Raw genomic sequence first — 26,656 nt, 5'->3', positions numbered from 1 at the left:
AAGGTTTATATCCATTCACAACTTTGTGTTACTCTAGAAAGACAGTGTAACTTTTATTCTTCTTTCAGAACTGTCTGGAAACAGAATATTGTTTATACAACATTTTCAGAACTATGAACTAGAAGATTTATTCCTTAAGGAAAGTTTTTTGTTTTGTTTTGTTTTGGTTTTGGTTTGGTTTGTTTTTTTTTTTTGTTGTTGTTTTGTTTTGTGGGGGGGTGAGGAGGCAGTGAAGGGAGGCTTCTACTCTTTTTATTTCCTTTCTCCTCATAAAAAAAAATAATTAAGCTACTGTATCATAATAGTAAGAAAATTCATAAATCAGTCTAGTATCTAGATGTCAGTAATGTGATGAAAACAGACAAAATAAGAAAGTAAAAATAAATCTGAATCACAAAGTCTCAGAAGAGCATGAACAGGAGTGATGAGTTATACCTAAAGGTACTAGAATGTCAGTGACAAACCTGGTTCAATAATCCAAGTTATCACTAGGACTTTGTGCTAAGCTTCCCATATACAGCTGTTTTAAAAGCTGCATAATTATTTGAATGCCTTAGTAATTTACGAGTGTTCTTTTTCACTTTCCTGAAATCAAACATTCATATACTTAATTCTGATATAGGTAAAGAACAGATTTATTTTGTATACAATACTGTAGGTTCTTTATTCAAAGAACTTCAAAGCTTTCATTAAACAGTTTACATCTGAGTATTAAGTTTGAACACACTGTAGTTAAACAACATGTTGCCAAGCACAGCAATCAATCTAAGGTAAGTCATTCTTCTGAATGATTAAGTCATTCTTCTGAAAGTTACCACTAAGTAAAAGCTAAGCCAAAAAAACAAAACAAAACAAAACAAAAACAAAACAAAACAAAACAAAACAAAACAAAACAAACAAACAAAAAAAACACCACTGTATTTAATCCTATGTCAAAAATGCTTCTAAATGGGTTAAAAACTAACCTGGCACCACAAAATATGCCAAATTCTAGACTTATTGAGGTGATACTGAAAGAAGCTTCAGAAAAGCACAGCAAGTGAGCACAACCCCAAAATTCACTCCTATCTTTAAGGAGATCAAGGGGGGTGTAGGGAACTACAGGCCAGTCACCCTCACATCTGCCCCTGGGAAGGTGATGAGAGCTCATCCTGGAAACCATTTCAAGGCATATGAAGAAGAAGAAAATCATCAGGCGTAGTCATCAGGATTCACAAAGTGGAAGGCATGTCTGACCAACCTGCTAAGCTTCTGTAATGAAATGACCAGCCTGACGGATGAGGGGAGAACAATGGAACTTGTCTTTGTGGACTTCAGTAAGGCCTTTGACACTGCCACCCATAAGATCCTCATAGAGAAACTGTTGAAGTATGGGATGGATGAGCAGCCAGTGAGGTACTTTGAAAACCGGCTGAAAGGCCAGACCCAGAGGGTAGTGGGCAGTGGTGCAAAGTCTTGCTGAAGGCCAGTAAGAACAGGGTACCCCGGGGGGTAAATACTGGGTCCAAGCCTGTTTAAAAATGTCATTAATGATCTAGATAATGTGATAGAGTGCACCCTCAGTAAATTTGCAGATGACATGAAATTAGGGGAAGTGGCTGATGCATCCAGGAGGCTTGGAACTAGATGATTTTTAAGATCCCTTCCAACCCAAGCCATTCTATGAATATATGATTCTGTGATTCACTAAAGGGCCACACAGCCATCCAGAGGAGCCTTGGCAGGCTGGAAAGGTGGGCTGACAAGAATTTAATGAAGTTCTGTAAGGGGAAGTACAAAGCCCTGCACTTGGGGAGGAACGATTCCAGGCACCAGTACATGCTGGGAAAGCAGATCTGTGGGAAAGGACCTAGGAGTTCTTGTGGACACCAAGTTGAACATACATGTAAGTCAGCAATTTGTCATTGCTGCTAAGAAGGCTAACAGTATTCTTGGCTGCATTAGGCAAAATACTGCTGGCAGCATTTGTGAGGCTGTACCTGGAGTACTTTGCCCAGTACAAGAGAGACATGGACATACTGGAAAGAGTCCAATGTAAGGCCACCAAGGTGATCAAGGGAGTGGAGCACCTCTCCTATGAGAGGTTGAGGAGAGGCTGAGAGAACTGTGACTGTTCAGCCTGGAGAAGAGGAGGCTACTATTGGTATTATAGGTGGTATTACGCATATAAATACTTGAAGGGAGAGTGCAAAGAGGACAAACCATTTTTCAGTAGTGTTCAGTTCCCAGACAAGAGTCAATGAGCAAATACTAGAACAGAAAAGGCTCCATTTGAACATCAGGAAGCACTTGTTTACTGTGTTGGTGACTGAGCATTGGAACAGGTTGCCCAGAAAGTCTGTGGAGTCTTCCTCCTTAGAGATCTTCAAAAGCTGTGTGGACATGGTCCCAGACAACCTGCTCTAGATGGCCCTGCTTGAGCAGGGTATTGGACAAGAGGATCTCCAGAGGTCCCTTCCGGCTTTAACTATTCTGTGATTCTGAGATTCTATGCAAGATAGCAAAGGCAACACTCACTGCATAAAGTTCTATGCTATAGCAGTACTCACATTACAGAGTAGGTTTTGGACCTTTTAAACTTGCCTTACTTCTCAGAGAAAATATTGTCTTATGGACCAAGAAAATTTTTTGTCCTGTGCAGAGCAAAACTAATCTGACTAAACTTCCAGTTTGTTCTAGTGGTATGTTCAAACACCACATAGTTAATTCCTGAGGTTGGAACATTGTGCGGAGAGCATGAAAATGAATCTTTATCACTCTGAACTCTGCTTCATGTATCTCATGCTGTATCTATAGTAGCATTGGTGTTGCTTGTGAAGTCTCTGCACACTTAATTATCTGGATTATGGGGGAGACAGAGTTTATTGCAAGGTCAAGATGAAGGAACTGTATGTCAATCTCTTCTTAAATCTTTTATAAGATAAATACTCAACTATTCTTCTAATCTTCAATATTTCTCAAGTATAAGAGACATGGTTAGAAATTATTTTCCCTCTAACTCATCATACTGTTTTTTCTAACTTGTTCAGTAGGTTTTAATTAATATTTTGACAGTGTTATTATTTTCCTGTTACAGTGGAGGGCACATTCTGTAGTGGAAACTGACTTTTCATCACTATAGTTAACTTCGATTTTAAGGGACGTTTATTCGTTTTGGATACTTGCATCCTTGTACCTGCTTTCATCTGTATCTTCGCAACGGTATGGTCATACAAGTGATTTATCACAGAAGTTAGTCAAGTAATCTAAAGTTGTCTGCATGTGCTCAGCAGAGAACCTTTTGTTTGATACAAGATTCCTCTTTTACCAGATACAGTTTGCTCAGATCTTGAGATGTATTGACACTTACCCGTCTCTTCATCCTCCCTCAATTTATGAAGAAGCAACTTGAAAACTTCCTGTAACCTTATCATACTTCTTTTTAGCCCAGGTTTATGACACATGCAACTACCTTTAGGAAAAGAAAGCAAATATGGGAAACTTAAATTAACAGACAAAAAGAGCAGAGCAGTTAGAAACATTGTACAAAGAAGTATTCGTATTTCTTCTTCAGGTCAATATATAGTGAGACCTATAAGTGACAGAGAGCAATCCCAGAAAATCTACATATCACTTTAAGTGGGGAAAAGTGGCTGGCAATACAATACAATAGCATACAATGTGAAGTTCTACATTAAGGAGGAAGGTATGTATGCATTGGTACAGTTTGGCAAGCAACTGTATGAGTAGCTGTCCCAGGGAGAAGGACTTGTGAATTACAATGGAAGCCAGACTGGAAATAAGCCGACAATGCACTCTCACTACAAACATAAACCAGATCAGGTTATAAAATGTGGTACATATACATCAGATCAAAGGAAGTTATTATTCCCCTCTTCTTGATGCTGGTGAGGCCATGTCTAGAATTCCATACCCAGTTTTGGGTCCTTGAGTTCAAGGGTTCTATAGGTAGAAGTATCCAGTGAAGAAGAAGCTAAAGGGCAATTTATTTGTGTATATTGTTGTACTGTCTATAATTGTTGTACTAGTACAACTAAGTACAACTAAGTGTTGTACTAGTACAGAGTACTAGTAGTCCCAAAACAATCTAACAGGGCTTGCAGCTTGGGTGCCTCATGTTGGACATTATAAAAAAATTATGTACCCGGGACAATCATGCAGCCCTGCAATCAGGTTACATAGAGTAACTAAGGGATCTGCATCCTTGAAGGTTTTCAAGAATTAGCCATGAGTCTTTTTTTTTATTATTATTATTATTTTTATTTTTTGAGGTTTTCAAGATTTAAAAATAAAAATAATAAATTAAAATAAAAATAAATAAAAATAAAAATAAATATGTTTTTAAGAAAAGACAAAACTGATCTGATGTAGCATTTGTGGTAATCCTACTCCTACTGGGATGTAAGACTATATGACATCCAAAGGTCCCTTCCATGTCATCTTTCTGTAATTCTGTTATATCTCCTCTTAGAAGCTAGTTGTACCCAAAATCCATCACAACCTTCTGTGTGGAGCCCCAGCACAAGTCTGGGTATTAAAATAACTTTCTTATTCTTCAATTTCAAATTTCAAGACTTAATATTCTGAGGAAAAGTGGGACAACCAGATATTTGACTCTGACATTACACATAACCCAGACCTTTCTGTCTTTCTATTGAGCTCAAATTTCTCATTCAAGTAGTGAAGGTGAATTGTTTCAATTTAAAAGCAGAGAGATGGAGAATCCACCTGGTCCCTAAACAGTTTGTTTCAATGGATAATAATGCTTCAGTCTAGGCTGTATTTATCATTTTGTTTTCTTGCATTGAGTTTTAAGTTATTACTTCTAACAAACTCTTCATTTTTTTAAGATAAAAACATACTTTAGTAACCAGTATTTTTGTGTACATTTTATTCAGATAATGATTTTTGTGTCAAATGTACACATTTATAAGTATATGTGCTCAAGTAAAAGTTTAAATTCCTCCAACAGATTACAACAAACCTCCAACAGTTTAATGTAATCATGTTTCTGACTTGGATTTCAGAAAGGTTCAGGATAATTCAATCATAGCACAACTTCCACTACTTTGGAAAATCTGACTATTAATTTGTAGGACAGCAATGGAATCTGCCTCTCAGCCAGTGACAGCTTAGACTTTGTTGGTGCCAGTTGTCCTGTAAAACTTGCCATTGGATAGTCTCAGCTCCACAACGTCTTTGGATTACTAATTCAAAAACTGACCTGTTTCTTGACAAAGTCAATCACATTTAACCTAAACCTGACCTTCAAATTCTAGAAGGCAGACTATTTTCTTCCCTCATGTTATACTAACAAATGCCTTAAGAAAATTTAAATTTCCAAAAGCTGTGTTTACATTCAAATGAAGCCCTTGCTTAGGAGACAGTAATCAACCAATGTCATTGCATAATCTTTCTCCATGCATTTCTGAGGACAGAACTGTCCCCTTTTATAACCTTTTTCAATCAGTGATGTTATTTGCATAATCAGAAAATTACTTGATATGGCTTATTTCTTATTACTCTGTGGGACAACATTAAATATTGACAAATTTCTGTCACTACTAAGAAATATACATTTCATCACACCCCTTCATCCCTGAGATTCCTTGGCAGCTGAAATGTATTTGCTGGAAGTAGTGTTTCTATTTGTTTTCCATTTAGAAATGGTTTAGAAAATAGTTTCAAGAGAGGATTGCCTCCTTCACATGTTTTAATTATGTACACAAAAAATAAGTTACATTTAAAAGCAGATCATATTAGCAGTGTACAGTAAGAAAAAAAAAAAAAAAAACTTCAATCTCTTTCCCAGGCTAACATCACGTTATCCAGTCCCATGTTGAGAAACTGCACAAGAAAGTAGTTTATTGATATATAAATGACATAAGAAGTCTGAGGAAGATAATGAGAGATTTTGTTCAATGAATGTTGAAAATACCATTTTGTTAACCACTGTAGAAGTGTCATTGATGTCAATATTTTTCAATTTCCCATTGGAGCTATAGAATCATAGGATCATTAGGGTTGGAAAAGACCTCCAAGATCATCTGGTACAACCATCCCCCTACCACCAATAGCACCCACTAAAACATGTCCCTAAGAACTAGGTCCAACCTTTCCTTAAACACCCTCAGGGATGGTAACACCACCACCTCTCTGGGAAACCTGTTCCAATGTCTGACTATTCTTCCTGAGAAGAAATTTCTCCTAATTTCCAACCTGAACCTCCCCTGGTACAACTTGAGGTTATTCCCTCTAGTCCTATCACTAGTTATCTGTGAGAAGAGTCTGACCCACAGTTCCCCACAGCTTTCTTTCAGGTAGTTGTAGACAGCAATAAGGTGTCCTCTGAGCCACCTCTTCTCCAGACTAAACTCCAGTTTGCTCAGCCTCTCCCCATAAAACTTGTGTTCCAGACCCTTCACCAGGTTCATAGCCCTTCTGTGGACACACTCGGATGCCATGGTGTTATTCTTGTAGTGAGGGGCTCAAAACTGAATGCAGTTCACAGACCTCACCAGAGCTGAGTACCAGGGGATGATCACCTCCTGGTGCTGCTGACTACACTATTCCTGATACAAGCCAGGGTGACATTGGCCTTCTTATGGGTCACTTGAGTCAAAGTCTGCTGAGATTATACATATACATATACATATACATATACATATACACATACACAGAATCACAGAATCACAGAATTTTCTAGGTTGGAAGAGACCTCAAGGTCATCGAGTCCAACCTCCAACCTAACGCTAACAGCCCTCCACTAAACCATATCCCTAAGCTCTACATCTAAACGTCTTTTGAAGACTTCCAGGGATGGTGACTCCACCACTTCCCTGGGCAGCCTGTTCCAGTGCCTCACAACCCTTTCAGTGAAGAAGTTCTTCCTAACATCTAACCTAAAACTCCCCTGGCGCAACTTAAGCCCATTCCCCCTCGTCCTGTCACCAGGCACGTGGGAGAACAGGCCAACCCCCACCTCGCTACAGCCTCCCTTGAGGTACCTAAAAAGAGCGATAAGGTCGCCCCTGAGCCTCCTCTTCTCCGGGCTGAACAAGCCCAGCTCCCTCAGCCGCTCCTCGTAGGACTTTTTCTCCAAAACATACACATACACATACACATACACATACACATACACATACACATACACATACATATACATATACATATACATATACATATACATATACATATACACAGCATTTTATTGACTCCTGAGAAGTAATCTACTAACCCCAGAAAGCTGTCCAAAGAAATGTTATAAGCTGATATGCCTGAAGACTGGCATGAACAATTGAGATTATTATTAATAAATAAATAAATAAATAACCCACATACTTTTACACTGATTTCCTACATCAGGAAAGATAGTTGATTATTCATGACTAGCTTCAAGTACTACTGCAATAAAAATGTAAAAAGAAAACTATATTTATGTATTATTTTTTTGCAGTATAACTGTATTGATAAAGGCAATGATGAGACAGTTAAATGGAAAGATTTCACTTGACTACAGAATCTCAAACCCAGTGTTTATGTGTATGCAGACATAAACACAAACATAAGAGATTCTACGACTGACAGTTCTTAACTTTATAATCATAGAATCATAGAAAGTCTCAGTTTGGAAGAGACCTTAAAGATAATCTAGTCCCTGCTCCCCTGCGATAGACAGGGATGCCATCCACTAGATCAGATTGGTCAAGGCCCCATCCAGCCTGGGACTTCCAGGGATGGGTCATCCACCACTTCTCATGGCAACCAGTTCCAGTGTCTCATTACCATTACAGTGAAGAATTTCCTCCTAATATCTAGTGTAAATCTATGCTCTTTTAGTTTAAGACCATTCCCCCTTCTCCTATCATTATATATCTGAGTAAAGAGTCCTTCTCCGTCTTTTTTACAAGACCCCTTTAATTAAAATTAATTAATTAAAATCAAAAACAATTTTATTTATCCATTCATTCATTTATTTATTTATTTAAATAAAATTAAAATTAATTAATTAATAAAATAAAATCAATTAAAAATAATTAATTAAAACCTTTAATTAAAAGGTTGCAATGAAGTCTCCTTAGAGCCTTCTCTTCTGCAGGCTGAACATTCCCAGCTCACTCAGCCTTCCTTCATAGGAGAGGTGCTCCAAGTCCTGGTACCATCTTGGCAGCCCTCCTCTGGACTCTCTCTACCAAGTCCACATCTTTTTTGTGCTGAGGGCCCCAAACCTGGATGCAGTACTTTAAGTGGTGACTCATGAAGGCAGAGCAGAAGGGACAATCACTTCTCTCAACTTGCTGGTCACACTTTTTTTGATGCAGCCCAGGAAGCAGTTGGCCTTCTGGTGGGCTGCAAGCATGCACTGCTGGCTCATGTCAAATACAATCTTTCTTGTCTTGTTTTTATTACCAAGATCTGTAACTTGCATCTACTGGATCGTTCTGAACTTTTTGATTACTTTGCTACTGCCTGTAGTGTAACATATATGGATACTAGCTAGAAAGTCTTTTTCAGTTTGTAAACATATCCTCTAATGGAAAACTGCTGGAGAGATGGAAAGTATAGTATCTTTATACCTTAAATGGCTTATTGAAAAATAATGAAAGAAAGACCCAAGAAAGAACAGATAATAACAAAGAATTTGCCAAAACTTTTTAAAAAACATGACAGATGAACAATACTGAATTACTACATCCAGGCAGAGAGAAACTTCAGGGTCTTTCTGTCTATGAAAAACAGATTCAAGTCTAGCACAAATGGCTTTCTTAGGTCAGAATGTTTGAGCCAACTCAACTATATAATGTGAAAGCAATTAATTTATATGGCTATCGTTAATAAAAGCAAATGTAAAGGAACTGTTAATTCTTGTCAGTATCAGTTATGTTGAAAATACTACCATTTTCTCTTGCTAATGATAGGATCATAATCCATACTAAAATATATGTTAGCTTAAACAGAATGGAGAATTATTAGGTTTCATGTATTAGTCTATAAAATCAGCATGATTTTGTTACTGGAAGATTATGCAGTCTGATTAATGGAAAAGACCCAACTGGTCTAAAAATTGTACTTTATGGGTTTTTAGTTAACAGCCTGCAATAGACAGTCATCTGGACTACATTTGAATACAGCTGAATGGAACTTAGCTTAATGAAAAGCTACTGACAAAAATATGAGTATGACAAAGCAGAGCACTGAGTATTTAGCATACTCAGCACCAACTGACCAACCAGCTGTTTTATACATTTGTAAGAGATTGAAGACCAATACAATCTTAAAACCTATTTCTTGTCCCCCATATATAGGCACTTCAGTCCCTCTTTGTTATCCAATATTTCAATTTTATGCCAGGTGACAAGAGACATCAGTGTTCTGACAACTTCATGTGCAAGGTCAGTGAGCATGCACTTGCTCTACTCCCATTCGGACAAATTCTTCTAGCCCTGTAAAATTTTTCATATGTTTTTCATGAGGTCAAGTAAAACCTCAAAACAGTTACCCAGCCTGTGACTGCATAGCACCCGAAGAAACAAGATGAGAATGTCACACGGAGTGCAGAAGAGGATGGTGACTTGGACTGGAACTCAGGCAGTAATAAATTTTAGTGCATGGAACCCATCATATAGCATCAATTAAATCTTTTAGTCACCAAGCCTGTCAGATCTGTGTGGCAATCTGCAAAAATGTCAGCACTTGTTCTTGCCATTCATTCCAAGCTGGAGCCTCCCTAGACAGAATGATTTCAGCTGTGGTTCTCCACATGGTTCAACACAGTTCTAGCTTATACACACTTCTCCTTGGACCTATAAATGAGCGGAGATCGAGGTCATGCACTTCAGTATTGAGTAGCTCAGAACACTTTCATTAGTCATGTATGTAAGACCTCTAATTGTATACATCCCACCCATTCTGTGCGTGGTCTGTAGAAATGCACAGCAATTCTACAATTAGAAATTCTACTATGTAGAAAAGCCAAACATCTCAACATGCTGGGGAGCCTGTGGTCAAAAGTATTACATACCTGCATTTCCTCACCAGAGATCCTCTGTTTTTGAAGGGTTCAGAGCCTTTTGAAAAGCAGCATAATGTGTAGCTGGATTCCTCGTTGCACAGCCTGGAACCTTCATGCTTCTGTTGCCTGTACACCTAGAGCATTGTGAGCATACAAAAAAAAATTATTGCATCTTCTAAAGAAGCAAGATAGTCCTGAATGTTTTAGTAACTTCACTTTCCTCCCTCCCAGCAATAAAAAAGTAAAAGTCTAATTTCAAAATTGCCTGCTTTGGATAATAATACTTATTTCAGATCTGCTGGTCTTTGTTTGTTTTTCTTTAAAAAGATTGTACACACATTTTAGCAAATTAAGGCTTTGAGTGACCTTGGCTAAAGCTCAGCTATGGGAAACAGCCTGTTAACATGACAATGTTGTTGACCTCAAACTAATTCCTCTCCAAGAATGCAAACGGCAGAAGTTCACATAGAAGTGAAATGATGCAGTTGTACATTGTTTTCAATTGCCTCACACCTGCTGTTGGGTCTAGTAACATGAATTCAAAACACAGTAAGATACAGCAACAGAGATCTTAGGTCAGAGTTGTGAAAACAAGTGTTTATTTTACATATATGTAATAAATATATATACATAACATATATATATAATTTCCTCCACTGAAGACTGTAGATAAGCTCCCCTGGGGGGGTTGGTTGTATTCCAGACAGAATCTTTCTGCATGATGTCATGTAAATAAATTAGTGTTTCTTATTGTTGATTTGTATTCACTGGCTAATTGAATGTGTTTTTTGTTTTGCTGTTTTTTTTTTTTTTCCTTTCATTTTTGTTAAGACAATATATTAAATGATAGTGTTTCCTTAAGTTTGTGTGTGCTCTGCCTAAAAATATCAGTGGTTGGTTAAAAGCAAACAGAGGTAAGAAATCATCACAGAAATCATCATTTCTTTTTGAATGACCTGTCATAATCAAATATGAATACAAATGAAGCCAGAGATTTCTTGTCAAACCATCTTTATCCATTGTATTTTTAAGAACAGCTTTCCATACCTTGGAGGGCATGCATAGAACTAAATAGATATAGGAGATTCATGGCAATGAGCAAATGGAGGGCAAGGAACTGTGCTGAGCAATGTGTACTTCTGCATACCTCCTTTCCTCCTGGTCTTTACTCCCAGAAGATGTTAAATTAATTTTATAGAAGACACTGAAAATTTCCCAAAGCCTTGAAGATAAAGTGAGTTATTTCTCTCTAATAAGAGAAGGATACTATAAGTCTGGGCAAGATTTGAGGATCTGTGGTCACTCACTTCAGGTATAACTAACAAAGTAATGAAAAAAAATAAAAAGTGCTGTGGTCTTTCAAGCATGCCATTTTAGGAGCTGGTATATATTGGTGACTAATAAGAAGTGAATCCCAAGGAATTGTAGTATTTTCACAGCCTACTCATAGCCTGCTGTATCCAGACCCACTTGTTTTAGTGTTTCCTTGATCTATTGCTGGAGCACAAATGAGAGTTTGCTTGATGATTTGGAGACTGAAGCTTTCTACTGTTTTGAGGGAATTCTGAATAAAGTTACTTATGTGTGCAAAGGGATTTGACAACTTAAAGATATGTCTCTGTACTCAGTGAAATTCAGTACCCTTCACTTTAGACCAGCAATGGAGAAATAGAAACATTCTGGGAGATTTCTTTACTTTTACTTCAAATATTAATTCACATTCTTAATGATTTTGCAGGTGTGTTCTAACTTCAGCTGTGGTCTTCTGGGAAGATCATAAAACATGAAAGACCATAAAGCAAGAATTGACTTTAAAAGTATTCTCACAACGTGAATTTCAAATACAGAAAACATTTCAGCAGAACATGCTTTACTTTTGTGTCAACAACTTCAAGTAATTCCACAACCTCAATATTTCCATCATTAATGGATATAAGATAAATTCTAAAATTCTATTTATTTATGTATTTCATGAAGTTAAACTTTTTTATTATTTTTTATTTTTTAGGTTCAAATGCTGTTTTACTTTTAGTAATATAATCAAACACAATACCAATGTAATAGCTGAAACTAAAAAAAAAATAAATGCAAAATGAGACGCTAATTTCATCAAGTTTTTAGACAAAATACTTTATATAAATTGATGCCCAGTGGTTCCATTTTGGCCCAGTTCTGAACATAAAATGAGATTTTAACCTTCAGATTTTCCCATGAATCAGAAATCCCATTTTCCAACTATTTTTACATCTGTGTAAAATTGTTCTTTAGATTTTTGTTGTGGGAAAGGAATGACAAATTAAAATTTCATATGAAAATATCTAGGTAAATCATGATATATTCTTTAAACTAAAAAAATTAAATCAGTTAATATCTTACACACTGCAAATCCCTTCCTTGCTGCTAGTGATGTAATATTTTGATCATGGGAAGAAAAGTTTCTAAATGGTGTTTAGTTTTGTTTGTTTGTTTGTTTGTTTCATTTTGTTTTGTTTGTTTATGTGTTTGTTTATTTCTTCTGCTTTTGGATTAAAAATAAAAATAAAAAGGGAGCACTAGCCCACTAGGGGTAGCACAAGAAATTCCCACAGTATCAACTCTTTAAGTCATAAGATCATTCTCTTTATTTTTTTTTCCTTGTTTATCTTTAAATAAACAAAAAAGTAACTTTACCTGCAATGGTAGAAGAACATTAAATTTTTCACTAACGCTGAAATATTTTTCATTCAATAAGAGTTTGAGAACAAGATAAGCAAACAAAGAGTTTTAAATGGTGTCGACTGAATCTATATTCTGATATAAACCAAGAAAGACTATGAAATTGATTAAATAGTGGAGTATTTAAAAGTGATTTTGTTTTTTCAAAAACACAGTTTTATTAGCAAATCTCTTCCTTATGTATTGTTACATGTTATATATGTTACATATTCTATATGTAATTTTCTGTCCATTCTGATATCACAAACATTCTGCGTCCCAGTGCCCAATCAAGCAGAGACAAGGTATTGGAAACATGGTCGTCATTGTTAGTGTAAAATCTGTATACTTCCTTGAAAGCAGCCACTTTAATTAAATCCACCTAAGGACTTTCTGTTTTGTTTTTAATGTAAATATACAGAGAATTTGTTTTAGACTTTTTAATATAAAATTATAATTTAGAAAATGGTAAAATCAAGTTTTTTGTCTCTTTTTAGATCATGTGTAAAGGATGATTTACAAGATAGAGAGTGATGCCAATAAACTCAGATATCACGAGGTATATTTAATTCACATGGTGTAGCAGTACCTGACCAATTTAAGGGACTTAATCTGATGCATTTCCCTTTTTTTAGAAAGCTCTAGGAAGTTCATTTGCAAGACAATGTGCATAGAAATGCTTCTGCAGGGGTACCAGATGGTGTCTGTAAAAGCTGTATCTTTTAACAGGTGATCATCACGTTGTCTGCTTGTTCACATCATTTAATTCATTTGACCTCCATCTTTTGGAGTAGGTAAGGGGATTAGGTTCTCTTTGGAAACTCTGAGTTGTGTATGCGTATACTGTATACTTCTAGCAGCTGGTAGTTAAGTGTATTATTCCCAAGTGTTTAGTTGTTTTTATTCTTTCATCTAATTTTTAAGCTCAGGAAAGGCAATACTAATGGTTTCTGACTCAGTGTGCTATAATAAATATAGCACACTAGTGTAACTTTTTAAAGCATTGCTGATTTGGCATTTTTCTCTCCTTTTTAAAATGATGTAATCATGAAAATAAATTCCTTATTTAATATATGAGGCAATATCATGGCATAATCAAAGGGAATAAAAGAACCAAAAGCCACAAGAATGTAATGATTGAGGATGCAATTCTAATCAGAAAATATCAGTGGTCTTTCGTTTCACCAGTCAGAAAACTTTTCATTTGCAGTTGCTTTTGCAGTTACAGGCCCTGATAGATATTATAACTATTAGATCTACCAATCAGTTAATCATAAATTCAAAGAGTCACAACTAGAGTCAATTGGTGTGACATTTATTTCTACTTATGTTGGCCATAATCAGTACTTTGTCAAAAAAATATAAAAAATCCTGTGTTTTTTTTTTTTTTTCTTTTTTCTTCAACAGCTTAAAACCATTTTCTGTTCTTTCTCTCTCTCTTTTCTCTCTCTCTCTCTTTTTTTTTTTTTCCTCTGTTCTTTCCCCTTAGATAACAAGTTCTCCAAGCCTTTTCATATTTACGTGCTGTAAAACATTTTCCCCACTACAGCCTTCCAGTATGAATAACCTTACTAACGATCACTGAATTGATAAGCAGAACTTGGTTCTCTGGCCTCCTGCAGACTAATTGGTGTTTGCTTCTATTCTATTTCCAAAACGGTCAGTAACACTAGTGAACAATTGCAAAGATAAATATGAGAAAATGAGTGGGGAGGAGAAGGAAGAAAGGAAGCCCATGTTAAATATTCACTTTCAGAATGTGGCAACTTTACTCCTTAAAGCATGCCTGAACAAGTACTAAACTTTCATTACTACTAGCATCCACTTACTCTTGTAATGATCAGCCAAGATTGTCCGCTTTATAGTTAGCCTTCTTTTTCAGTGTGTGCCATCATGACAAACCAGGCTAGCAATATTCCTAAAAAGAGACTCTTAAATATTTATAAGTAAACCCTTATACCTCAGGGACCGGAAACCTGAAGGAATCCATTTGATTCTGAATGAGCATATGCTGAAATAAATGGAATTTATTTGTTTTATTTTTCTCCGTGTGTCCTGTGCTGGTATTTGCAATTAAATCCAGCTGAGGATTGCATGTTCAGCATAGCGGCAATTGTAAACAGTATAGAATGAGAATGACTTTCCTCAAAACATAATGTAAAACAGGAATGCAACGTTTAAGAGCAACAAGTGTGCAGGAGTACAAAATTAAGGCACTTTTTTCCTTTCCTTCACCTCTTCAGGTGGTCTCCTGTTGTAGACTGTGGTAGGGGAGAAGAATAACCTCTGGGAAAGAGAGAATTTGAGCAGATGTTTCCTGCATCCCAGATGCCCCAGTCATGAGGGTACAGGTAAAAGGCTGCCTTGGGGTTAAGTATGCCTTAAATTTATCAATTGCAAGGTACAGAAAGCAGGCTAGGCAAGAAACTTCACAATCTATGCCTCTGTGAGTTCATTATAGAGCAAATTAGAGTTGGATGAAAACATTGTGAAAAGCCAGAATGGCTGTACTGGACTTTTAAAGGTTCAGAAAACCTTCCGCTATCTCAGGCTGGTTTAGGAGCAAAACCTTTTAATCATCAGGCAGGTCAGGCACTATTCTGGGAACTTTTTAAGCTTGAGGTCTCAAGCCCTAACACAGCATGGTAAGGCGTCCCTCGGGTGCCATTAGCTTATTATATTAGCAGTGAAGGGTAAGAGTTAGTTCCGCTGAGTAGCTATCCAGTGTGTGATTGGTGTTTAGAAATATCAGAGACAATTTGTTGTGACCCTATCCAGTTAAAAAAAAATAAATAATAAAATAAATAAGTAGAAAAAAAAATCTTAAAAAATGGAAAACCTGCTTTTAAACCAGAATAGAGGTAAAATATGCTGCTTCTTTCTTCCTTTAGGGTGCAGTTCTACATCAGTGGTACGCCTGTGTTAAAAAGTCACATACCTTTTCAGTAATTAGTTTATTTTGATGTAAATAAGAGACAAGGAAAAAAAATGAAAATAAAAAGAGCCATTCCTATGTGGCTATCTGGCTTTTGCAGACCACCAGAAATTTCTGCATCAGCGGAGTCACTTACTGTCGGAACAGATATTTAACATATTTAATGCAGATGTAACTTGCATTACGTTCTCTGACAGCATGATGTGTAAATGCCTGTCACTCAGCCAGCTGACCAATATAGCTCTGATTTTCCTTCTACGCCAACAGCAGTCTTTCAGCCTGGGCAGTAACCCATGCATCACTGACAGTGTCTCTCAACAGAAAACCAAGTTTGAGGCTTGGGCCTCCATCCCTGTCATACAGCTAGTTCTTTTTTTTTTTTTTCTTCCTTTTTTTTTTTTTTTTCTTTTTCTCCCCACACTATGGAAATGGCTTACTTTCTGCTATTAAATCTCGTTTACTACCATCTTAGGAGGATGTATGGAACATTCCTACATATCCCCTATGGAAATATATTACCAGTTTATTATAGCATTTCCTCACACACATTTTATTTTCTTTGACCCTCAGGGGGAGAATTGCCTTATACTGTTCTCAGGAATTTAAAAAATCAATTTGATGTGGATGTGTTGTGCTCTAACACTAAGCTGATCTTTCATTTGATTGTCATTCGGTTTCTGGAAGTGATACACAGTCTCTGTTCTTATTTCCTGCTAAGATTTAATGAATAAAACTAATGAAAAATAATGTAAGGATACTAACTGCAGATTTCTTCAATACTCAATGAAAAGTATCTCATTCATCAGACAAGCTGGAAAGAGTAGTTAAGTATGCATTTGACAGGGACAAACCTGGGCACTTTAGGATAATGTGATCAGGGCAAAGCAATGCTCAAGAGTGAAAATAATTGAAAACTGTTAATAAGTTAAAGGATAATATCTCTTTTTTCATTATATGAAAATTATCTTACTCTTGCATTTCAAAGAAAAAATTATCTCAATCTTGCATTTCAAAGGAGCAATGTAAGGCTCCCGTAAAAAAACTTCTCAGAAGTATGGGCACAGCATTTTTTGAAGAATCCCTATTTCTACAAGACACATTTCATTGAATATTGCTTTTAATGACACTTTCCACACTGAGAGAAAATAAATCATAAAGTCTCTATGTGAGTCGTTTCCTCAAACATCACAAGCAATTGTCTAGACTACTTAGATAACCAATTTAAATAGGACTTTTACCTAGACATTTCTAAATACATGCAAAATCCACCATGTCACTCAGGCTAGGAATTCATCTTAAAATTAGGGCCAGCTGGCAAAACTGAACTCCCACTGGCCCAGAACATGTTCTTAGTGATACTACTGCAATTCCGATGTGACTTCATTTCAGTGAATTGCTCCAGATTTATAAATTTAAATGAGTAACAGAGGGAGAGAGAAGAGAGAAAGGATGAGACAGGGAATAGAGGGAGAGAAAGAACCCTTGAAAAGCTTGTTTGATTTATGTGCTGTTTGAGGAGCAGCAAAAAATGAAAAATCTAACATCTGTCACACCATTGCTGGACATCGTTAGTGTTTTATTATTATTATTTTAAATGGTTTGTTCAGTATTTGTTTCAGTGTTCAGCAGGCCTAAGTCTCAACTTTATGGAAGGGCTGACAATTTTCAGTCCATAGGCTGAACTGTATAATCTGTATGAAGATGTAGATGTCTTCTGCCAAACTGCTATATATTTTTTTAGTGCCTGAAATGAAAAAAAGGCTTTATAATGCAAAGTGTCATGCAACCTCAAGATTAGGCAGTTGCAATAGCCTGCCAACTATAATATTTTCCGATGAGCAGGCTTTCTTAATTCCCAGTAGGCTTCACCGAAGAGATGATCTGGGAGAGTCATTAAATTCTACTATCTATCCAAAGTGAAACTGAAGGTTAATTAATTCTGCAAAAGAGGTTCATGATTATATCTTACAGAACATGAATAATTGCCATACTAGTCTGTTTTTCTTGATTTGCACCAAGTGAATTAAATGATCTTTTACAAAAAATGATAACGAAGATTATTTTTTCTAGTGATATAGTAGTACTCTCTAATAATTTTCATTTAGTGGATTGAGTTTTTAAGATTTGGGAAGTTTTGAGATGTTAGAGTAAGAATGTTCTCTCATGTGTCTGTTGACCAAATGTCTTAATGTGTGTCCTGGTTTCAGTTAGAACAGAATTAATTTTCTTCCTAGTAGCTGGTGGAATGCTGTGTTTTGGCTTAGGATGAGAAGAGTGCTGATAACACCCCGATGTTTTAATTGTTGCAGAGCAGTGCTTATACCAAGCCAAGGACACCTCAGACTTTTGCTCTGTCCTGCCAACAGGCAGGCTGGGGGTGCAGTAAGAGCTGGGAGGGGACAGACCCAGGACAGGTGACCCGAACTAGCCAAAGGGGTATTCCATACCATCTGACGTCATGCTAAACAATATATAGGGGTGGCTAGCCGGGGGGAGGGGGCCAGACTGCTCGGGGTTAAGCTGGGCATCGGTCAGCGGGTGGTGAGCAATTGCATTGTGCATCACTTGTTTGTACATATTATTAGTAGTAGTACTATTATCATCGTTGTATTATTATTATTATTATTATTATTATTATTATTATTATTATTATTATTATTATTATTATTATTATTATTATTATTATTATTATTTTCCTGTCTTATTAAACTGTCTTTATCTCAACTCACGGGCTTCACTTTCCATTTCTCTCCCCCGTCCCAGAGAGGGAGGGGGGAGGGTGAGCGAACGGCTGCGTGGTGTTTAGCTGCCAGCCGGGTTAAACCACGACAATGTGAAATATATTTCATAATAAATTTGTTGCTCTAGATAATTTACGGGATGACTGTGAGTCACAGACTGGTGAACTGGGTTGAATACATGTATGTTTGCATTTGTCATGCTCTTGGTGCAGCTTGACTAAACTAATGACCTCTAACATTTTTCCCCCAAACAAAATACTGTGTTTTTTTTTTTTCTTTGCTATTTTCCTTATTGAGCAAAAAGGATATAACCTCCTTCTATAATGCTAATTTTATTTTATTATATTATATATATATAGTGGAAAAATATTTTATTGTTATATATTTATATTTAATGCAAAATAAGTAAAAGAGCATCAACCTCTGTGTGGTAAATATATTGTTTTTCCAATATAACAACATAATTATGTGACTAATAAAGCATCATCACTAGCCTAGCTATGATCCATTAAAATCTGTTAATGATCATACTGAAATGATGAGGACAAAACTGGCTGCACCAGTCAGTCAGGTGCACCAAGCTGGTTGGGTAGTTATTGTTGTGTCCCATCACAGAGAGAGCAGCAAGGTTACAAATCTCAAAACAAGTGGGTACAATGATCAGCATTTCAAGAACTTCAGAGTTAATTCAAAATGTATTCTCAGCATTTAATCTGATAACTGCAATTTTTTAAAGGAAGCTTTTTCTATTTGGGAAAGGTGTTTTAAAAACAAATTTTAAACCCTCTGATTTCAATGGAATTGAAGAACATTTTTAAGTACTATGCTGAAAATTAAGGTGAGCCCATGGTAACCTCAGATCCTTTCATCAGTCTTCGTGGTAGGCTCTGTCTCATATATTCCATGTGAATTTGCAAAACTGAGTTTCAGCATATTTTGAATGAGTCTTCAAAACTTTTTCAGTTACAAGGCATCATCTAGAGCCTCATTACTCTAAAACACGGGATTTCATAATACTATATATTTTCCTGGGATCAAAATGCCAGAAAACTAAGGTGTGAGGATGAGAAAGTGGACAGATAATCTTCAGATTTGCAGTGTTAATTTGTTTATGACAAGATAAGACTAGCTGATGGGCGCCTAATATTTACAGAGTGAGAAGAAAAAACAGTAATTTTGCTTTATTTCTCAGAGAAAGTGGGGGATAATGTATTATAAGTTAGCAAACAATTGTCATTATGTAACACTGTTTTCCAAAATTACAGTAGAGAGAATCAAAGAATATAGTAGCGGTTCCTATTTGTTGGCTAAATGGGCATTTTTACCTCACAGATGCTTAAATATTTCTCTTATGTACTTTATTATCAAATGACAAATATTTAATAGTGTTCATCCAGCTTTTGTGAAGTAATTCAGTTTATTTTTATGCCTTCTGTTAAAAGAAATAAATAAAAACAAAACAAACAAACAAAAAAACACAACACACACACTCAACAAAATAAATAAAAATCAGAGCAACCTAATGTAAATGTTTCACAATTTATTTCTTTAGTATTTTTATCAGACAGCTTTCCAGGATAATAAGGTAAGGCCATCCATGTTTATGTAATTTTTAATTGCTTGAGTGCTTTAGGCACATAACCTCAGCAGGAGTCATATTTTGTAATTTTCAATGATGAGTGTGGCAAATGCTGACAGAGGGAACTCTTTAATCATAAAAGAAATTGATTGTGCTCAGTAAATCCATTAAGATATTTTTCACCTTCCCAGATTGTCTCTAGGAATGACTGGTCTTCATTGCAACCTTTTTAGAAATAATGACTATGTGTTACTTTTCTAACAACCCTAGCAGATTAGCTATTTTGGGGTATAGATAATTCACCTATTTAATCTGAGAGAATAAAAATTTTTGCACTATAAATTTCAGAGCCTCAGAAATGCAGTAGTGTCTTATTAGTACAGAAGACTACAGAACCACTTATGGATGAAAGTCCATGGTGCTGGCTTCAGCCACTTGAGTTTGTAGGATCAAGTCTAGAAAACCCACTGACATCAGTCTAAATTTTTCTTGTGATCTTGCTGATTAGGTTTAGGCATTATGTTTCCAGTGGTGCCCAGTGATGGGACAAGAGCCAATGGGCACAGACTGAAACACGGGAGGTTCTCTCTGAACATCAGGGAGCACGTCTTTACTGTGAGTGTGAGCAAGCACTGTCACAGGTTGCCCAGAGAAGTAGTGACTATCTCCTTGGAGACAGTTAAATCCTGTCTGGACATGGTTCTGTGGAAGCAGCTCTGGGTGTCCCTGCTTGAGCAGATGAATAACCAGATGACCTGCTGAGATCCCTTTCAATAGCAAAGATCCTGCAGTTCTGTGATTAAGGCCCCAGTGCTGAATACATTTACACTCACACTTCACATTAGATAGACGATCCCTGTGCACATTCCAGGAAAATGTTTAGCTTCTTGTCTGCTCAGAGAAAACCTTTTTTTTTTTTTTTTCAACTACCTTTAGTCTCAGTACAAATTTTAAATGACTAAAACAGTTTTCCAAATACTCACCAGCCCCATCCCTAGACTCCATTCCTGGTGTTTTGTTTTTTTTTTAGCACAAGATGTCATTGGAAATAAGCTTTGGTACTCCATGACACAGTGAACTTTTGCTTGTTTATTGCTTTTTTATTATTATTATTATCATTTTTTCCCTAATGGTTTTCCTTAACCTAGCTTTCTGTGTTCATGATTTGAAGTGTCAGTCTGTAAAATTCATCGACAGAAACATCTGACTCCTTCCTTCTTTAATAAAAATGCACAATTGATTGAAAGCAATTTTGCTCCTGTAAGTGTTTTTATGGTTGATTGCAGGACAAAAGAGGAAATGTGAATTGCCTACTTGTGGTATCTCAAGAAAAAGGTAGATGTTCTCCCCCCCCCATATTTTTTTTCTTCACATCCCTGACTGCTCTTAAGTGAACTCTAAAATGGCGATACAATTATGTACAAGAGTGATACAGTCAAGCTGAGGTGTTTCTCAAGAATGGCTCTATGCTGAAGGTAGTGCTCTCTGCTGTTTGTAGCCCTGTAAAGGGCCTGGTCCCCTTTGTACAGTTATTGTTAGAAATGTTAACGAAGATTTTGCTCCAACAGAAAACCGCTGTGTAGGCAGATCCGCTGGAGTGTGAGCTGGGCCTTCCTTTATAGTTGAAAACAGATTGGAAGAGGAAAGGAACATTTCTTCCTGTGGACCCACTCTGCCCTCCTGGCAGGAAGCTCTTTGCAGCTGCACTGCTGGCCACCTGTGACAGCAGCCCTCAATAGCTGGATATCCTGTTGTACAGCTCTGCTTCTGAGCAGTCCAGGATGACTATTTGGAAAGTAAATTGTGACTTTCCAGGGTTTTAAGCGTGCCAAAATCAGGTAAGAAAAAAATAATAATAATAAAAAATGTTGGAACTCAACGAATCCCAAATCTTTTGGCACACTGCAAATCTACAAATAAAGCACTAGGTTTCTAGGACACGTGCTCGTGTGAGTGTGTGTATGTGTTTAAGTGCAAGAGACAGAGATGTTTTATTACAGTTATGGTTTTAGATTGCCAGCAAGCTCTCGAGGAGATAACAGCTCAGGGAATTAAACTTTCTGATATGAGAAAGAAGGGAGATAACTGAAATCTGTAAACCAAAGTAAATCAAAATTAGCCACAAAATTCCAGTGATCAGATAACAGAAAAAAAAAAAAAAAAAAAAAAAAAAAAGTTGTTTCAAATAAGAATGTCAGTGAAGGAACCTCAGTTCTGGCCCTTCTCCATTCCTTTGTATGGGGAAAGTGAAATCAGAACATGTGATTTCCTTTTGCAGAGACATGGAGCAGAGGAAGAAATGGAATTTTAAAACAAGGTCTGGAAAACCTTTCTATGCATGAATCAAAATTTTAGATCCTGGTAGACACTTATTTTAAGGACTTTCCACAGGTGAAGGCATTTTGTATAGCCCAGGGCCTAAACATTTTTCCTGAAAGGAAGAGGAGGGGACAGATTTATTTCTTGATAGTATATATTTGGATAAATATTCTACAGTGGTTTTCTTTGAAACACCGTGTCTTGCATACCAGTAAGAGGCGGGCTGCCTTCTTTGTGTACTATGTAGTCTAATAACTCTTACATTTTAATGGTAAGTTAAATAAAACATAGGATTCTTGGGAAATTAAAACTTCAATGAACAGGCAGACTGTCACTTATCCCTAGACTTAATTCCATCTGACAACTAAACAAGAATGGACTAGTAATATAACACTGTAACAGAGATGTGTTCACATTTTTCAGAGGAAGTTAAGTTTCTTGACACTGAAGTTTAGTGAATATTTTTACCTAACACATTCAGACCCTTTTGAAAGCCCAGCTAGAATGGAATTTGTTTAAATGAATTCTCTAAACATCAAATCTAAGTGTAAAGCTAGGATAGAAATATATTTGGATGATCACCTACAATGCCTGTGTTTGGGGGTATTTTTTTTTTCTTTACATGTTTAGACATACAAACTTAGGTTTGTTAAATGCATATATCGTTATATATATGCGTTATATATCATCATGTATCATTTATAGATAGATGGTTACAGGCTCTTCAGGAGGGACAGGCAGGGTAGGCGAGGTGGTGGGGTGGCGATGTATGTGAAGCAGGGGCTGGACTGTGTGGAACTTCAGGTCGGCGATGGCAAAGTTGAGAGCCTCTGGGTAAGGATCAAGGGATGAACGAATAAAGGGGATGTCGTTGTGGTAGTCTATTACAGACCGCCTGGCCAAGACGATAGTGCCGATAAATTATTCTTTACAGAACTAAGAGAGGCCTCGAGATTAACTCCCCTTGTCCTTATGGGGGACCTCAACTTGCCGGACGTTAACTGGGAGTGCCACACGGCTGACACGAGCAAGTCCAGGAGGTTCATGAAGCACCTAGATGATAACTTCTTGGTGAAGGTGCTAACGGAGCCAACTAGGAAAGGTGCCCTCCTAGACCTGTTGCTAGAAAACAGAGAGGGTCTGGTGGGAGATGTGGTGATTGGTGGCCGCCTCGGTCATAGCGACCATGAAGTGGTTGAGTTCAAAATTTATGGTGACAGAAGGAAAAGTGCCACCAAAACCTCATCCCTAGATATGGGGAAAGCGGACTTCAGGCTGCTCAGGGAACTAGTCAGCAAGGTCCCCTGGGAAACTGCTCTTGAAGGCCTCGATGTCCACCAGTGCTGGTCACTCTTTAAGCGATGCCTCCTAGAAGCACAAGATCAGGCAATTCCAAAATATCGCAAGTCAGGCAGGCGGGGCAGGAGGCCGGCGTGGCTGACCAGGAATGTTCTAATGGAGATTAGGCGGAAACAGAGAGTGTTTTGCTACTGGAAGGAGGGCCAGGCGTCATGGAAAGAATACAGGGATGCTGTTCGTGTTTGTAGGGAGAAAGTTCGTGTGGCCAAAGCACAGCTAGAGTTGAAGCTGGCTGTGTCTGTGAGAGAAAATAAAAAGGTTTTTTTTAGATATGTAAATGGAAAAAGGAGAACTAAAGAATACATAGGGCCGCTCCTTGATAGGGAAGGCCTCCTCACAGACGATGACATTGGCAAAGCAGAGACGCTTAACGCCTTCTTTGCCTCTGTCTTCAATGCCGATGATGGGCTTCGGGACCCAGGGTGCCCTGAGCTGGAGGGCCGGGACGGTGGGGATGACAAACTCCCAACTGACCCTGAACGTGTGCGGGATTTGCTACTCCACCTGGATTCCTACAAGTCCATGGGTCCGGATGGGATTCATCCCCGGGTGCTGAAAGAGCTGGCGGATGTCATCGCGGAACCTCTTTCAATTATTTTTCAACGATCCTGGGAATTTGGAGAGGTCCCGGTAGACTGGAAGCTGGCAAATGTTGTGCCAATTTTCAAGAAGGGTCAGAAAGAAGACCCTAGCAATTACAGGCCTGTCAGTCTCACGTCAGTGCCTGGTAAAATCATGGAGAAGTTGGTTCTCGGACTTACTGAGGCGCACCTGGGGGACAAAGCAGTCATTGGTCCCAGCCAGCATGGGTTTGTGAAGGGTAAGTCCTGCCTAACTAACCTGATTTCCTTTTATGATAAGATCACCCGTATGGTGGACCAAGGGAAACCAGCTGATGTGATTTTTTTGGACTTCAGCAAGGCTTTTGACACGGTTTCCCATAGGATCCTACTGGACAAAATGTCCACCATACAGCTAAATAAAAACATCATACGATGGGTGAGCAATTGGCTAACGGGCAGGGCCCAAAGGGTTATGGTAAATGGGGCTGTGTCAGACTGGCGGGCGGTCACCAGTGGGGTCCCTCAAGGCTCCATTTTAGGGCCAGTACTTTTCAATATTTTTATAAATGATCTGGATGTAGGAATAGAGGGTATTTTGAGCAAGTTTGCTGATGACACCAAACTTGGAGGAGTTGTGGACTCAAATGAGGGCGTAAAGGCCTTACAGAGGGATCTGGACAGGTTGGAGAGCTGGGCGATCACCAACCGCATGAAGTTCAATAAGAGCAAGTGCCGGGTCCTGCACCTGGGATGGGGAAACCCTGGCTGCATGTACAGACTGGGCGATGAGACGCTGGAGAGCAGCCTAGAAGAGAGGGATCTGGGGGTCGTGGTAGACAGCAAGTTGAATATGAGCCAGCAATGTGCCCTGGCAGCCAGGAGGGCCAATCGTGTCCTGGGGTGCATCAAGCACAGCATCGCTAGTAGGTCAAGGGAGGTGATTGTCCCGCTCTACTCTGCGCTGGTGCGGCCTCACCTCGAGTACTGTGTGCAGTTCTGGGCACCACAGTATAAAAAGGACATGAAACTGTTGGAAAGTGTCCAGAGGAGGGCTACGAAGATGGTGAAAGGCCTGGAGGGGAAGACGTACGAGGAACGGCTGAGGTCACTGGGCCTGTTCAGCCTGGAGAAGAGGAGGCTGAGGGGAGACCTCATCACAGTCTACAACTTCCTCGTAAGGGGGTGTCGAGAGGCAGGAGACCTTTTCTCCATTAACACTAGTGACAGGACCCATGGGAACGGGGTTAAGCTGAGGCAGGGGAAATTTAGGCTGGACGTCAGGAGGGGGTTCTTCACAGAGAGGGTGGTTGCACACTGGAACAGGCTCCCCAGGGAAGTGGTCACTGCACCGAGCCTGTCTGAATTTAAGAAGAGATTGGACTGTGAACTTAGGCACATGGTCTGAACTTTTGGGTAGACCTGTGCGGTGTCAAGAGTTGGACTTGATGATCCTTAAGGGTCTCTTCCAACTCAGGATATTCTATGATTCTATGATTCTATGATTTATATACTGATGAAATTGTAGCAAATGTACACACAGTCCTTCAGTGTTTCTGCACATATGAAATATTAACTATAAAGCTGTTTGGTGTCATTGAGACTGATGAACTGTCCTCAGGAACTTAAAATAAATTTAAGAAAAAACAAATAAAAACAACACAAAACACTATTGTTTTCTAGAACTAATAGATGAAATAGCAGGGCCACAACTCAGAGTACAGTGATAAAGTGAGATATGCCATTTTTCCAGAGATTTGCTTTGACTGGTATAACAGTGTTAGGTCACAGGTTAGTGTGTCAGAGTGGAAGAGACAAGTGATTTTAAAACATATTTATTCAAGCAGAATCAAAGAAAGCTCACATATAGTACACATTCTCAGGGATCAAAGCACACAGATAAGTATGGGTACTACTACAAGTGACTCAGAGCAGTGAGAACAGGACTAGATCTTCTTGGAGCCCAGGGCTAGGTATATTCTTTGTGACTAACAGAAGGGAATCACATAAACTACTCATTCTGTTGCAAATCATCTCTTTAATAATAATAAGGAAAATGAAGTTCAAGATATGCCAAACCAGTAAAACAACTGAATCTGAAAGGAGACATGATATGTATGACTAATTTGTCATCAAAAATAAATCTGGAATGTAAGTTCTCATTTAGGAAGTTTAACATTCCATAGCCAATCCTCTGGCTTGTCCCTCTTTCATAAACCCCAAATTACCCCAAAGTAAACCATCCCATCCCAGTGGAATACCTCTGAATTATCTGAATTATACCAGGTTTTTATTTGGCCACACAAGTGACAGCTAAAGCAAAAGGGTCTAGCAGATATCAGTAATGTGATTTCATTAAAAAATTCAGATGAAAGTCCATGGAAATTGTTGTGTAGTATTCCCACAGTCCCACTTGGCCTGTTTCACTTACTTCAGTAAAGTAGAACTCAATCTTGT

The sequence above is a fragment of the Aythya fuligula genome, chromosome 3 (genome assembly GCF_009819795.1).
Source record: "Aythya fuligula isolate bAytFul2 chromosome 3, bAytFul2.pri, whole genome shotgun sequence".
Taxonomy (NCBI): domain Eukaryota; kingdom Metazoa; phylum Chordata; class Aves; order Anseriformes; family Anatidae; genus Aythya; species Aythya fuligula.
Note: the sequence above shows the minus strand (reverse complement) of the source record.